Genomic DNA, 17,287 nt, shown 5'->3' with positions numbered 1-17,287 from the left:
AAACCCGAAAGCTCTGGAACTTTTCCCACAGTGATTCAATAAAGAAATAAATTATTAAAAAAAATACCAGTGATGATGGTGTTGGAACATAAATTCTTGAAACACCTGTATAATTAACAACTTTGTAAATCATGTTTTTTAAATAAAAATTATTTTTAAAAACAGAAAAAAAATAAAAATAAAAGAGGAATATTTATAGCCTTGCAAGTATTGCTCAGGAAGGAAGAAAGGGCTTACATAGAGAACTTGACTTCACAGCTCAAGATCTTAGTAAAAGACCAAGAAAAGGAACCCTAGCACGGTCGAAGGAAAGAAACAATAAAACTTAGAGAAGAAATTAACAACATGGAAACCCAAAAACCAATCTAAAGGTCAATGAAACCAAGAGCTGGTTCTTTGAGAAAAAAAAACACAACATTGATAAAACACTAGCAATACTCACAAAGAAAGAGAAATTAAAAACCCTAATAAACTGAATCAGAAATGAAAAAGGGGACATCACAACAGAGACCAATGAAATTCAAAAGATCATCAGAGAATACTTTGAGAGTTTTTATGCCATGAAACAAGAGAAACAAGAAGAAATTGATAAATTCCTGGATTCCTGCAATCTACCAAGACTGAGCCAAGAAGACTTGGAATACCTGAATAGACCCATTCATATCAAGGAAATCGAAACTGTAATTAAAAGTCTTCCCAAAACCAAAACCCAGGTCCAGATGGATTCACTAGCGAATTCTTCCAAATATTTAAAGAAGCCCTCTTGCCAGTTATCCTCAAGCTTTTCCAGGGAATTGAAAAAAGAGAAAGTCTCCCAAACAGTTTCTATGAGGCACATATCTCCCTAATATCAAAAACAAACAAGGGCACCACTAACAAAGAAAATTACAGGCCAATGTCTCTGATGAACTTGAATGTGAAGATCCTCACAAAATATTAGCAAATAGAATCCAACAACTTAAAAAGATCTTACACTACAAACAAGTGGGATTCACCCCAGAGACACAAGGATGGTTTAACATTTGGAAATCAATCAACATAATCCATCATATCAACAAAAGTAAAGATAAAAACCATATGATCATATCAGTAGACTCAGAGAAAGCCTTTGACAATATCCAGCAATGGTTTATGATGAAAACTCTCACCAAAATGGGTTTTGAAGGAACTTTCCTCAAAATAGTCAAAGCCATCTATGACAAACCCATGGAAAGCATTATTTTCGATGGGGAAAAACTCAGGTCTTTCCTCTAAGATCGTGGACAATACAAGGATACCCACTATCACCACTTCTGTTCAATATGGTACTGGAATTACTCGTAATAGCGATTAGGCAAGAAAAGGACATTAAAGGCATCCAGATAGGAAAGGAAGAATCAGGCTCTCACTATTCGCAGATGGAGTGTTTTTTAGGATCTCTTTTAGCTGGCACCCTTTTGGCTCTTTGGATCTTAATGTCTGAATTCTTTTCCTCTGGGAACTTTTCAGCAATTATTTCTTTCAATGTGGATTTTTCACTGGGGTTGCCTCCCTGTCCTGGTACTCTGATGATTCTAATGTTGTTCCTCTTATCATCATTGCCTAGGTCTCTGATTCGCCTTAGAGCTAGTTTGAGGTCTTTTTCAACATTGCTTGTTGTTGTCTATAAGATTTCCGCTGCTCATCTTCAAGATCACTGATCCTGTCTTCGGCTGTAGTCATTCTATTATTGAGGGCTGAGTTTTTCATTTCATCTACAGAATCCTTTTGTTGTGACACTTTTTTTTGTAGATTTTTTTTTATTTCTGCTCTCGTTTCTTCCTGTATTTTCTTGACTATCCAATCCACTGTTTCTTTTATTTCTTCCTTTAGTTTTCTGGATTTCTGCTCCATTTATTCTTTGAGTTCCTTGAACATCCTCAATATTTCATCTAGGAATTCTTTATTGGAGAGATCATATTTGTGGGTAACCCCTGTTGAGGATTCAGGACTCTTTTCTTCATCCTTTCCTCATAGTGGAGATTTGTGTTGTTTCTTCATGTTGCTGTGGTTGTATAGAGGTAGAACCTTCAAGTTCACTAGTACTGTTCCCTCTTATTGCGGTAAAGGGATCTGAATAAGCTAGGTCAATGGTGGTCACCTTCTCCCCTTTTAGAATACGTCCTTCCTCTCAAACATTATTCTGTGTCTTATAATAGGCATCTAGTGAAGCATTTGGAGGATGTGCTCTTTTATATAGAGCTTGTACAGCTTTTTGTGTACACTGGTCTTTTAATGGCATTGGTGTAGGCCAGTGAATTGTTGTCTCATTGTTTTTGAGGCGGCCGGGACGTTTTGCACACAATTAGGTGTTAAAGGTTGGCATATGAGTTGAAAGTTCCGGGAATGGGGAAAATAACTGCAGCTGAGTGAGCAGCGATGGCCACACAGAAGACCATGCTCACTTCTGATGAGGCCACAACCCGTACAGTGGAGACCATACCCCCAGCCAGTCCAAGATGTTAGTCCAGGTACCGTCCAGCTTTCCAACAGAGTGGGCGTGGGGCGCGGGGTGGGCAGGGACGGCTGACCGACTGACCAATGAACCAACCTAGAGAGAAGGCCTGTGGTTTTCAATTTTTTCTTAGGTAAATTCTTCTCCATCTCCCTTCACTTCATCCCACACCCCCAAAACAAAGCTTGCAACTTTTATTCCTTGGAGCTAAATTGGCTCCATAGCCATTTCAAGGAGCAGGTAGATGACTACACATCTACACATGAAAGAAAGGGATAAGAGAAGGCCTTCCCTGTGGTAGTAAAAGGATAAAATCGCTCTTCAATTATCACAAACTTAAAGAACCATAACAAATAAAGTTGATAAAGCAACCACTTAGTGTCATATTCTTTTTTTTTAAGTTCTGTAATGACTTCCCTGATGTTGCCCTGGAGGTTTTTCAAGGAACATATAAAATTGTTATTTGTTCTGGCCTTCAAATCAGCCTGCATGGATTATATTCGGAGAGCTAGAAGTATAAGCAGACGTAGGCAAGACTTGTGCACTATATGGTGAGGCCATCTGTCTTTGTCTGGATAACTACACAGGCGAGAGCCTCTTACTTTGTGCCTGCTTTGGAGCATTCATGTTGGATTGTGGCCTTAACATTCACTCGCATACGTCAAGAATAGAGTCAGAACCAGAAGAGGGGAAAAGGGAGTGGGTTCTTGTTGGATATTAACCCGAAGTGTTTTAAGCTTCATCAGTGAATTGCCCCTCTTCCTCATCCCAGAGAAGATTACTGTGCTCTTGCTAGCATCCCAAATTTAGTTAAAGTTTATCTTTAACATATACTTTGTGTTTTACCTCTCATTGTCACAGTCCCCCAAGTCAGTCTTGATTACATATAAACTAAGACTTTCTGGTAAATCTGCACTATATATTTGTAGTACTTCGTATTTGAATTGCTGTGTAGTTGTACCTCCTTTTCTATTTCTCCTATAGCCTTTTTATATTTTACTATAGAGCAATGTTCTTTAGTTAAACACAGAAAGACCGTTAATGCTATGCTCCTAATATTTTGGAGTTGATTGACTGAAATATATCTTCTCCTGGGCATTGGTCATAATTATTTGACTCAGACTTCAGTTGCTGTAGTTCCTAAGACCCCAAAAGGGAGGTGTGGGACTGGGATTGACCTGGGGCGTATGGTGAAGCTACACTTGCATCAAAATGGGAATGTCTAGAAAGCATAAATGTACAGTCTTAATTCAAGCTCTTATCACTTAACAGACAGAAACCCAGGGGTAAAGACAAGCTAAACTTGCTTGAGGACTTAGTCTGGGATATACAGTAAAAGACTTACTTGCTCTCAGAGCCCAGAGAACTAGGTTTTGGGATCTTTGTCTCTTACTGTGTTTATCTAAAGAACTGGAAGTACTGATAAGAAGTAAACTTAATTGTTTAACATATACAACTAGAGGGAAAGACAAAAGCAATGTAGATGTTTCCAGGAGACAGTGTCTCAAGTTAATCTCCCCAAAAGAATTGCCTCTGCCAAATGTTTTATCTCTGTAAATGATTAATCACACCTAGGTCCTGTACCTCAACACCTCTCAGATGTTCTATACATATCCTGGTAGCTCTGCATTAAACAAGCCATTTTCACCATCAGTCTGTGCTCCCCCTTCTTTCTGTCTCTCTGCTGGGGAGGCCACCTAACACTCTCATCGCTCAGCACCCACATATTTTGTGAACTCACAGGTTCTGGAAATCTTTATAAGCTTTATATGCGCATATTTAGAACTTTATAAGCTTTATATGCCCATATCTAGAACTTTATATGCACATATCTAGAACTCCACTAGGGTTCCAATGTGCAGGGCCCCTCAGTCACACATTGGGATGCCAGAGACACTGAAGCATACAATATTCTGAAAGAAAGCAAGGAATGGGGAGTTCATCCAGATCCATGACATTTTGAACACCTTCTAAATTGAATTCTCTTTTTTACACTTGATCGTATTAGGCCTGGATATTATGTCATTAGACCTAATTTTGCCACTGGGTGGCATCAGTATCCCATTGTTGAATTTACACACAAGGTTCCTTGGGGCCAAAAGAAACTGCATTCAGCTCAACCCAGTTGAAGGATTGATTTGCTGGCAGATAGATTTGTCCCCAATTTCGAAGCAATAAATATTGAGTATCAGTGAAGTTTCAAAACATGAATCCACAATTATTGCAGCCAGACTGAATAATAAAATTGCTGTTTTTTTTAATAATTCATTGAACTTCTACTCTGGTAGAAGGTTTGGTGTTGGTTCATCGTATGCATATTTATATATGCTTAATACCATTCCCAATCATAAATGTCGAAAATTGAAACAGGACATGAGTTAATTAGAATGTCGCTATATAGAGTCAGTCAAATGATTCCCCAGCATTTTCCTAGAGCAGCACTATCTTTTAAAGTAATTTAAATCACCATAGTAGTAGAAACTATACCAATGCTTGTTAAAAATCTCCAGGTAGTGACAAATTTTGGGAAATAAGATAGGGATGTCGGCCATGTTGGCTGCGTGCAAGGCAAACGCCCTACCGCTGTGCTATCGCTCCAGCCCAGGGTGTTTGCTTTGCAAGCAGCCAACATGGTCGACCCAAGTTCGATTCCTCCGCCCCTCTCGGAGAGCCCGGCAAGCTACCGAGAGTATCTCGCCCGCACAGCAGAGCCTGCCAAGCTACCTGTGATGTATTCAATATGCCAAACACAGTAACAACAAGTCTCGCAATGGATATGTTATTGGGCCCGCTCAAGTAAATCTATGAACAACGGGAGGACAGTGCTATAGTGCAGTGCTACCTATAGGTGTAATTTATGAAAAATTTTAAAATTTTTTAAATTTTATTGAATCACTGTGAGATAGTTACAACCTTTCATATTTGGGTTACAATAACACAATGATCAAACACCCATCTCTCCACTAGTGCACATTCCCCACCACCAATATCCCTGATATATCCCCCCTTTCCCACCCTCCCCCTGACTCCATCGAAGACATTATTCCCCATAATCTCTCTCTACTTTGGGGCATTATGGTTTGCAGTACAGACACTGAGAGGTTATCATGTTTGGTCCTTTATCTCTTAATTTATGAAATGTTTTAAATTTAAAAATTCAACTCAAGAGACATAACACTGGCTTAATAATTTTACCTTGCAACAACAGCCCTCCTCAGATTTCCAGCAGTAACTAAGGTTTCCTGAGCACAGCCAGGAATGTTCTCTGAGCACAGAGGCAATAGTCAATTCTGAGAACTGCCTGTTTATACTGAAAATAAATCAGTCAATAGTATATAAATGCTAAATGCTAAATATAATTTTCTTTAAGTACCACTCTACTCTCTCTTGTAAATTGTGGTAAAAAGTGTGAATTCTATAGTCAGACTGCCTGCATATGAATCAGTTTCACTATATACTACGTATATGCACTTGAACATTTTTCTAGTGTCTCTGTACCTTCATTTTACGTTCAAAACAAGAAAATAATGCCAGTTACTGATTCAATTATTATGAGGATTAAGTGAGAAAACATTATAAAACTCTTTACTGTGCCTAGCAGCCATCCTAGATGTTTGTTAAAAATTTATTAGTTCTTCATCCTCATTTGATGGCATTTTAGAATTCTGCTCAAGATGAAAAAAAAGAGAAATGTCTTACTTATCAAATTTTATGAGTATTTAGACTTTAGTTTCCTTTTACAATTTTTTGGCACAGTGTATCGCCTGGTTCTTCTTAGTATTCTCCCTCTTTATTGATTATTTCCTTCCTGGTTCATCCTCTATTTGTTATTTTCTGCTCAAAATTCATGACAATTTTCTTGTGATTCTATCTCTATTTACTCTTTCTTTCTACCTCTATCAGTCAACATACCTGATTGACAACAATATACCCCTATCCTTTCAGGTAATGTAGAAGTTCTTAAGTATCTAATCTTTATTGGTCTCTTTAAACACTTTTTTCTGCACTCTATCATACACAAGAACTTTAATTTTCTACAAAATGATTTTAGCACTGTCCCCTCTGCTAGGAAATACTGTTGCCTCATCTCTAATTACCTCCCACTTAAAAAAAAACTTAAATGTACTTTCTTGATGCCTTAGGTAATTTTTCATCTTTGAATCTCAAATATATTTTGTTGATACCAGTATCTCCATTGCCAAATATAGTAAAAAGCTCAGCATTTGGTATTAAAAAACTGGTATTAAAAATCATTTGGGGATACGGTGCCGCCAGCAGGTCAATCTGTACCTGTGAGTCGAATGCATCAGCATCCTCATGCCGCCTTCAGACTTTCAGATACCCCAAAATTGCTGCTGTGTCTTTGGCCAGGCCCCCAAAACTTAAGACAAAGTTTACCAAGAAAGTAAACAGCCAAAAGTTAGGTATGTGGGAGACACACCTACAAACCACCTCCGGCTCAGCTATATAATTGGAGACATGGTCTCTCTGGTTCCTGATCGAACTGCTTAACGGCCATGATCTCAGAGACTCAGAAACAAATCTTGAAATCCAACAGCTTTTGGCAGAAATGCATCTGATCCCTGCAGTAGGTCACCAGAGCCGGGCCACCCCAGGTGGGAATAGGTGTGCCTTGGCATGTTCCCCCTGGTGGTCCAGTGGTCCTCATCCTCCAGAGGCCACTGGACAGTCAGGTTTGGGTCCTCAGTGACGAGACACGGGGGTCCTCACAGGATGGGGGTGGAGTTGGCTATTTCCTCCCCGTCCCAACGACAAAGTCGCCGCCCATGAATGGCCTTTCAGGCTCCTGATTAAGCTGCTTAACGGTCATGATCCCAGAGACTCAGAAACAAATTTTGGAACCCAACGGCTTTTGGCAGAAATGCGTCTGTTCCCTGGAGTAGGTTACCGGAGCTGGGCTACCCCAGGTAGGAATAGGTTTTGTTCCTTGGCCTGTTCCCCCTGGCGGCCCTGTGGCTGCCATCCTCCAGAGGCCACTGGACAGTCAGGTTTGGAACACGGCACCTCACATGATGGGTTTGGAGCTGGCCCTTTCCTCCCCATCCCAACGAGATCCCAAGTCACCGCCCCTGAACGGCCTCTCTGGATCCTGATCAAGCTTCTTAACAGCCATGATTCCAGAGACTCAGGAACAAATCTTGGAACCCAGTAGCAATTTTTTGGCAAGAAATCCCTCCAGATTTCTGTCACTGTCACTGTCACTGTTCTTCCATTGTTCATCAATTTGCTCCAGTGGGCCCAGTACTATTGTGAGACTTGTTACTGTGTTTGGCATATCGAATACATCACAGGTAGCTTGCCAGGCTTTGCCATGTGGGCAAGATACTCTCGGTAGCTTTCTGGGCTCTCCGAGAGGGGTAGAGGAATCAAACTCAGGCCATGTTGGCTGCATGCAAGGCAAACACCCTACCAGCTGTTCTATCGCTCCAGTTGTGTGCTATCACTCCAGCCCTCCAGATTTAATTGTTAAAATTTCGTGATTTCAAAATTGCGTGGCCACTACGGCAGCCATGTGACATCATATGTTATTCATAACCAGCAATAGAAAACAAATTGTCTACTGTTGCCTTTTCAGAAGATCTGAGTGTTGGGTAAAATCCCAAACAATAATGGTGAGTCTGAATGTTGGGGTAAAAATCTCAAATAATAATGGTGGGTCTGGTGTCAAAATATTGAATGTAATCAAAGTAGAGGAGAGAGTAACTTGGAAATCATCTGCCCCACAGGTGGGGGGGGGTCTGGGATGAGCATATACTGGGGTTTTTTTCTGGTGAAGAATGGGCACTGGTGAAGTTAAGGGTGTTTCATTGTATGACAGAGACTTAAACCCGGAAAAGCTTTGTAACCGCTCTCACGGTGATTCAACAAATAAAATTATAAAAACTGGGGAAAAAGTAAGGTGGAGTTCATGCACAATTCAATCAGGCTAATCAGTGTCTGAACAAATAGCAGTACTCCTACATAAAAAATTTAAAAAATTAAAAAATTAAAAAACTTAGCATTTATACATTCATATTTGTAAGTTTATAGACTTATATAATCTAGATTTATATTTTCATGGACAGTTTCTGGGACTTGATTACAGAATCCAAAATCTTTTGGTGCTACCTAGGTACTCTAACAGCTATATGTGTAACAGTTCTTCAGTTTATGAGAAGCGAAGAATCAGTCTCCTGAATAATGTAAGGTTAAATTACATTTCAGGAACATCAATAACATAGATGGGAAATAAGATTTTCTTTTTATTTTGTGTGTAGGTTTAATTTTTAAATTTTAATTAATAAAGCATGGAGAAGTAAATGGTTTTTCTAAACAATTAAAGAAAGGATCCAGGAGTTGGAGCAATAGTTCATCGGATAGGTGATTGACATGCACCCTGCAACAAGAATTGGATTCCAAGTACTCCATAGAGTTCCCCCCAAATACCTCCTGGAGTCATTCTTGAGTGCAGAGCCAGGAATAACCTTTAAACACCTACGGCTGTGGAACCAAAATCAAATAAATAAACAAAGTCAAGTGTTTAAAGAGTTACACAAAAGAAAAAGAAACTGATGGCTTACTTTTATGTTTATGGTTTATGGGCTAAGTGCAAGTGTGGGTATAATGGAGGAGGAAAAAGCAGATGGAGAGAGAGAAACAGACAGAGACAGAAACAGAGAGACAGAAAGACAGAAAGAGAGAGATGGGGAGAAAGAGGAAAGAGGAAAAGACAGAGAGAGGAAAAGTGCCTGCCATGGAGACAAATGGCTTAAAAAGTGGTGCGAGGGAAACTAGGACCATTGGTGGTGTGAAATATAAAATAGTGAGGAGACGTGTGTTGGAACAGTATATGAATGAATTCCTATCATGAAAAACTTTGTAACTGTAAAAAGTAACAAAATAAAAAAGAGTAAGTTGAGAAGTCTGTAATTTATTTATTTTTATTTTTTATTATTATGGACGGAATAAGGATGTTACAATGGCGTTGAGCAAATTTCAGTTAGGGCTGATCCCTAGCCCAGCCCCCTGGGCCTGGTAACAGTGAGCTGATAGGCTGAGAAGTCTAACCAATCAGGGAGCTCGAAGGGTCGGCTCCACTACAGGAGTCTTACAGAATGTGAGGAGCAGTTGCTGTGGAAAGATGGCTTCTCTTTTCGCGGTAGGACTTCGAGGAAAGTTGCTCGCTGAGCCTAATAAGGACGGAATGAAGAAGTTTCAGAGAGACATATTTTTAGGTACGTGGATCCTGGATCCCAGCTGCTACTAGTCGATGTTTTGAGTGGGAGACATATTGGACTAGGGCTCAGATTTGGGGTGGGCAGTGTGGGCTGGGCTGGAAATGGCTCACCCTTCACAGGCCACTGGGCCCGTGACAGCCCCGTGACCCTCCACCCTCTGCTTTCACTTTCTTCCCACGGAGGAGACCTCTTTTTTTAGATCATTGGGGTAGAAGGGTTCCCTAAAGGGGTGGAGGCCTGGATAAAAGTCTGGAATGTTGGACCAGGGCGATCATACAGCAGGTTGGGCTTTTGCCTTACATGAGGCCGAACTGGGCTACATCTAAACCACCCAGATGGGCTCTGAAGCTCCGCCAGGAGTGATATACCTGGTGTGGTCCCAAAAGAACCAACAGAAAAGAAAGTCTGTGATGGGTGGGGAAGATGGCTTCTGACACTGGTTGAAGGAATCATTGCATCATCGCTCAGAGCGACCTGGGTGGCCCTAATGTTCCCGAGCACTGAAGGGATGAGTAACATCGCATTTACTGGCTCTCACATTGAATCTTTGGTCAGATGACATGTTAAAAAGAGCCCTGGGGTCGTCCTTCACACCACTTGGGTACCCCCCCGTCCGCCATTTTCTCCTTTCACTTGAGTAGGAAAGGCTAGCGCTTATCCCATTCTTGCACATGTAGATGTGTAGCCAGCCATGTGCTCTCTCACATGGCTATGGAGCTGACATGACTCCAGGGGGTAAAAGTTGCAAGTATTGCGTTGGCAGTGGGGAAGTCAGAAAGGGAGCTGGAGAAGAATTTAGATAAGGACAAAACAAAGGCAAGTATCAACATTTATTCAGTGTTCATTGGGTGGACAAGCAGTGGCGGAGTCTGGGGAAAGCTCTTTACTCTTGGGGAAAAGGACTGGTGGCAATAGATATCGAGAGCTGTGCTCTGTTTCCTATAGGCTGCAGACGGTATTATACTGATTTTTTCAGCACAGTCTAGCGTACCTGTGACCGCAGGAATATCTGGTATGACAAATCGAAAGAAATGTAGCAAGAAGTTCTGAGAAAGAGGTGAATGTCTGGTCAGCCTGTCTGCATAGTGTGCCCCAAATAGCTCGCACTCCCTTGACTATAGACTGGGCAGTGGAATGGAGATCTAAGAGCTTCTTAAACCTTCCCCCTTAAACGGAAAATACCTCATGTGCATTGCAGGTTGATATGAAACCTTTAGGTGCTATGATGATTCTGATACCTTTTAGTATTGTATATAGTACCTTTGTATTTAGTATATCTTTGTATTTAGTATACCTTTATAGTATACCTTGTATTTATTATACCTTTAAGTCACAAAGTTTTTGTGACTTTCTGTAAAGTTTGGGACCACAATTTAAGTTAACTTCCCATTGCTGAAATTTGAGCTAAGCATCACTCAAGTGTGACCACTACTGGAATGTATAAGGTCGAGAGTCAACCTGTTAAGAAGCTAAGGGGCTCTATGAGTGCATAGGGGTATTGGAGAATAGGGAAGAACAGCAGTGAAGCGATGGAGCTAAAGAATCTGACTATCAAAATGGGAAAAAATATCGAGTCTGGTCATTAACAGAGTAAAACGAGTAGGAAGTGTGAAGAATGAGGAAAAGGATTTTTTGTATGGAATGGTACCGGAAATTTGGTGGTTTCAGCTGTGATAATAACACATATACAAACGGTGTGAATCTGAAAATACATCCATAATATTGTAAGCCAAAAAGATAGAAACTTAATATTAAAATGTTTGTTTTTCAGGCCACGCCTGGCACTGCTCAGGGCTTACTCTTCGCTCTTGTATCACAACTTACAGAGACAGGGAAGCATACGGGGTCCCCCTGCTGGTCACTGAACTCAGATCCAGGAATAATCCATGTATAGCCCTGAAAATGAACAGCAATAAACGTGATTGGGAGGAATAGTGTGATTTCCTTACAAACAGAGGAATCAGAGAGATAGTACAGATGATTGGAGGAGCTGAACCAGAAAGAAATAACAAAAAGAGTGTTACAGGACAAGGACAAATCATAGAAATGGAAATAGTGTAGGTCTGGAATACCTTAGAAACAGGGAACCGTGAAGGCAGGAAGTTAGAAATTTAAAGGCACAGAAGAGGCAGTGGGAATTACGAATAAGAAGGGAAAAGAAGGTTGCAGAGTTTAGATATGAAGTGGAAAGAGTGTGTATTTTGACATTTAGGACAAGACAGGGAATGAGCACCACTAAGTATAATCATTAGAAGTGGAGATAGAGTATCAGGGAGAATAGAACTCAGAAATGAGAATTGACAGCCAGACAGATAATACAACAGGTAGGATACTTTCTTTGCACTTTGCAGACCAGGTTCTATACATAGCGTTACATGAGATGAAAAATTCAGCCAAACAAAAGAAAGGATTAGCACTAGGTAATATCAATACCTGAGAGACTGCGGGAATTTTTTTGAAATATGGGCATTATTCAATATAGGAATTAAGAAGAAAAAACATTTAAGTAGATGGTTATGGCTAAAAAGTTATTGAAGACTTTTTGCTTAATAATATCAGATTAGCTCAAATCATTGTTAAAATTTTGAGAAACACTGTTGAATCAAATATGGTAAATTAATTGGTAGTTTCATATAACAGAAAAATCTTATAATTTTAAGTTTTACCTTGGATGGTAAAAAATCTTATACAGAATAGGATAAAATCTGAAGAGGTCACTATTTCATATTCTTAACATTGGTTCTCAATTTCCATATTTATTCCATTTCATATAAAGGAGAATCCAAGTTTTGATCTTATGAATGGAAACAGGCAAAATTTTGATTGCTTTTTAACAAGCAGTTTGAAGCCAAGAAAAATATGTCATATGATGATGCATCATTTCTTTGAATAGATAATTGAGAGCCATCCTTTTGTAATGATTTCATCATGTCTTTATTAAAATGAAAAATTTCTTTTAGAAATACAAAGCTTTGACTTTCATTAGCTACCTATGCACTAGAGATACAATTACATTTGATCTTCATATTATGTGTGATTTTATATTATTATGTAAAATATTTTTGTTGTGAATTAAATGATATTAATTATGCTATTACAAAAACTACCAAAATGGGGGGCTGGAGAGATAGCACAGCGAGTAGGGCTTTTGCCTTGCACGCGACTGACCTGGGTTCTATTTCCACCATCCCATATGGTCCCCTGAGTACCGCCAGGAGTAACTCCTGAGGGCAGAGCCAGGAGTAACCCCTGTGCATCTCCAGGTGTGACCCAAGAAGCAAAAAAAAGAAACCTACCAAAATAAAATAAACAATGCAAATTATTTTCTTTTTCTTTTCTTCTTTTCCTTACCTTGGTTTTCACACAATTGGCTTTTGTGTTCACACAGCCTTGGTTTCAATGCACTGGAAATCTCACACATTTGCAGTGCCAGTGATAACTATAGCAGCGTCACCTGAGATTACCTGAAGAATCTGGGGTGGATCCAGGAATTGGAACTCTCAACCACATGCTCACAAGCAGGAATGCCATTGAGCTACAGCCTTAGGCCCACAAATTATTTTTTGTTCTGTTTCTTTGCAAATATTACCAAAACATTTTATAGTAAATTTTGATTAAAAAGTAAAAGCCAAAACAGCATCAAAATTTAAACTGTCAGCAGCAAAAACTTAATAGAAGAGTGTACTTCTCAGATCAAACTTCTGACTAAAGAAGACAAAAGTACTGGATTTATTTATTTATTTATTTATTTTCTATTGAATCACTGTGAGATACAGTTATGAAGCTTTCATGTTTGAATTTTGGCCATACAATGATCAAATACCCGTCCCTCCACCAATGCACATTTTATACCACCAAAATCCCCAGTACCCCCCATCCCAACCCTTCCCCTGCCTGTGTGGCAGACAATTTCCATAATACTTTCTCTCTACTTTGATTACATTCAATGTTTCGACCCCATTCTCACCATTATTATTTGGAATTTTCCCATCACCACTCAAACCTGCTGAAAAAGCAATGCTAGACAATTTGTTTTGTATTGCTTGTTATGAACAGCATATGATGTCGCACAGCTGCACACTCCTGAAATTCTAAAATTTTAATAATTAAGGTCTGGAGAGATCTCTGCATTGGCTGCTTTGTCAGTTTCGAGATTCATTTGTGTGTCTCTGGATCACAGGCATTTAGGAGCTCAATAAGTAGCCAGGGGCAGTTGGTGGGCGTCTTCTCAGAGTCCAATCAGTAAGAGTGAGAGGGAAAAAAAGAACCCAGCTCCTCCCCTGTCCAGTGACACCTGGTGTTTGCCTCTACTGCTCCTACATACCTGGGCTTTTAATTGGGTTCTGGAAGATGGTGGGTGCCGCAATTCCTAGGGAGCAGGTGGAGGGACAGCACCTCCTCCCATCTGGAGTGGTCCGGCAAAAGTAGCCTATTGCCAAGTCTGGAGGTATCTCTGCAGCAGGCTGCTTGGTTCCAAGATTCGGGTGTATGTCTCAAAAACTACTGGATTTAGTAATCAATGAATAATGCCTGCTTGCTAGCAGTATTGAGTCATAATCCCAGAGACATTTATAAAGTATCCACTTTCTATTACCAATGATAAATCAACAAAACCTTCTTCTCATGTAGATCATAGCCTACTTGAAGACACAGATATTGGAATATATGCTAAGTGGATATGTTGTTTTAAGTTTTCAGGAAGTGTATAGAGTCAGACTGAGAAACTGACGCCAACAGAATTCAATTTTTATCAGGTTTCTTGTATTTGAAAATAGCACTATAGTGTTCACAAAATTTGAATTTTATTTCTAATGCTCATTAATAACAGTTTTGTTCTATCACAGCCTAAAATATAAGACAATATGTTTGTTTTTCCAAGAAAAATTAATTGAATTCTATAAAATTTGAATTTCTCATATTGTATTTCAAGCAGTGTGTTCAATTTTGCTATACTCACCTTTCTCTTTTCCTTTGTTATTGTTGCTATGTTGACTATGTATCATACTTCCATGTTCGTGGTGTCTGCCGCAGGTTATACACCAGCTTGTGCTTGCACACTTCTTTGCAATTAATTTTGGGGGTTGCACAATTATGTGTGATGTTTCCTTGTGATTTCCAAATGTGTATATTTTATAATTCCAATATAAAACAAAAATACTGTATTCATCTCCAGAATTAAAATTCCAAAAAATTATAACCGTGTAATTTCACTTAAAATTAAATATTTTAAGTTGCTTTTTATATTTGTTCGTGGGGGGCGAGATATCAGGAATTTCAATTTGGTTTCCTGTTGTTACTTGAAGTTATATCTTATTTATGCTATTTATTTAATAAATAGGTATAGAATTTCAAATACTAGGCTTTGTTTTCAGAAAATATAACATAGAATGGTTGTTTACAATTATGTAGCTTAAGATTCATTCTTTTATCCTCTTTGAATCCTGAAGCAAAAATTCACCATTAATATTTTCTAGTCAATTGGATGGAATCACAAGTGATATTTCAAATATTGGTATCTGAATATTTCATTAATTTAAACAAATACTACGCCATTGAGGTGTGTCCTTAGGTGCCACTAGGTCAGTGTTCCAGTCTAATGAGAAATACAATTGGTAGCATTTGGTAGAAGGTGAGATAAAAGATTTGTATTATATTAAAGTTGCAAACTTTATTGAGACCTGTAGAACTTGAATTAGAAAATAGCAATCATATATTGTTTTAAAGATATATTGCACCTATTATTCATATTTTCTTTAATTATCCTGCTTTGGTAGTCCTGGGACTTTTACAGTGCTAGCTAAAGCAATATTTCTTTACAATGTGAACTTAGTTTTAAAGATTGTTGATTGAGGTAAAAAATAAGATAACTGAAAAGATGTTCTCTATTCAAATATTTGTCATAACATAAATTCCCTGTTATTTACAAAGCATTAATTAATTTACTCCTTTGTGTGATATACTGCATATTGCTAAGCAATTATAATATTTAATTAAGTCCTTGTTATTTAATAGTTTGACAAGCCATTGTGGTAGAAATTGTATGGGTTTGTTCTTTCACACTCACTCACTATTTATGAATTAACTCCTGTCTCTTGTTGTGTATTAAGTTACTGACAATCAAGGTTTTCCATCATTAACTATAACTTTTTCTCCATAACTCTCTTAAATATAGTGTTCCATTTAAGTTGAGCCTGTCTTCTATCTGATCTTACTGTATTAATTTCTGCTAACACGCCTAAAAAGGCGTATGTGTTCTCTTTTGTGGAGTGCCCAAACTTTCTCTTACACAAATCCTACAAGGATCTTGCAGCTATTTCAGTACAGAGTTGTGTACAGAGTTGTATACTTTTTATTTGAAATTCTGGAAATTTTGGTGTCTTTGCTTTTCCAGTTTTAAGTAGTAATATCCAGACAGTTTTCAGCTGGCAAATATTATGTACAAGTAATTCATTTATGTGACAGCCATTCGGTGCATTAATAGTTTCCCCCTTGGAAACGGTATTTCAAGAGGTGATTAGATTTTTAAGGAAATTAAACAAGTGCACTTATGTTTGGATGTAAGCAAATATTTTGATAAAGTTGCATGAAATAATGTACTTAGGGCCAGACAGGGAATTCTAAGGCATCTCCCTGTCATTGTTCTAAGGTCATATCCTTGTAGTGTCTTCTATATCTTCATCTTGGCCTCATTTCCTTGGTGAGTTGAAGAGATCTTTGATTCAGCGAAACTTCTCTCATTTTTGTGTGAAAAATTTTGTGCTTTCAGGGATCATGGAAATGGATGAGAATGTGGCGTGCTCCTGAAGTCAGTGTGCCTAATGGTGAAGAGGCGGACAGATAGGACTGGTAATCACAACATAGTTTTAACCCAAACTAGACATGAATTTGATGGAAAATTTTACTAATTGTTTGATATTATTATGATATTTCTCATCAATGAAACCATATTTCACTACTTTTTGTGTTGTTAATATAATCATCTCAACTCATCCTTTTTTCCCCAAAACACAAAATTTAATACTTTTTAAATGACATTTGATTAAAAGGCACATGTTTGTGCAGCCAGTAACCCACCGTGTTCTCTGACCTGTGAGACATGGAATGAAATGGCTGCAAACAGCAAACAGAATCCATGGTGCTTCTGAAAGCCTGTAACTTGTACAGACTCTTCAAAATATCTTGGAGACAATTCTTTGCAGGGGACAATCATATCTTTGCTTTTACTGATTCCAATTATAGGTTCCAAATACATGCATGTGATCATCTAATCTATTCACACCAAGTTGAAGAATTCAAGGGTTGTGATTGGGTGTGGCATGTCCGGCGATGATCAAGGGTTACTCTTAGCTCTGCAGTCAGGAATGGTTACTGTGTTGCTCCATGTACCCTGTGAAAGTGGAGGATCAGTCACAGGTCTACTCCAAGCAAAGCGAGTGCCTTACCTGATGAACTATCATTTTGACCCCCTAAAATCCACTTTTTAACCCTCCCTCAAATACCATCACTGTCACTGTCACTGTCCTCCTGTTATTCATCAATTTTCAAGCGGGCCCAGTAACAAGTGTCTCCATTGTGA

The 17,287-nt window shown here is 38.8% G+C and overlaps 1 non-coding gene across 1 annotated transcript; it reads left to right on the top strand.

Moving 5' to 3' along the window:
- The first annotated feature begins 16,767 nt into the window (after positions 1–16,767).
- Positions 16,768–16,902, top strand: LOC130034304 (small nucleolar RNA SNORA70). The gene has a single exon (XR_008794076.1). It is a non-coding gene; the product is annotated as a small nucleolar RNA SNORA70 (small nucleolar RNA).
- Positions 16,903–17,287: the final 385 nt, after the last annotated feature.

Source organism: Sorex fumeus, unplaced genomic scaffold, assembly GCF_029834395.1.
Source record: "Sorex fumeus unplaced genomic scaffold, SorFum_2.1 ptg000058l, whole genome shotgun sequence".
In the NCBI taxonomy this organism is placed as follows: domain Eukaryota; kingdom Metazoa; phylum Chordata; class Mammalia; order Eulipotyphla; family Soricidae; genus Sorex; species Sorex fumeus.
The sequence above is the reverse complement of the archived record's forward strand: the minus strand, read 5'-3'. Positions and strand labels throughout refer to the sequence as shown.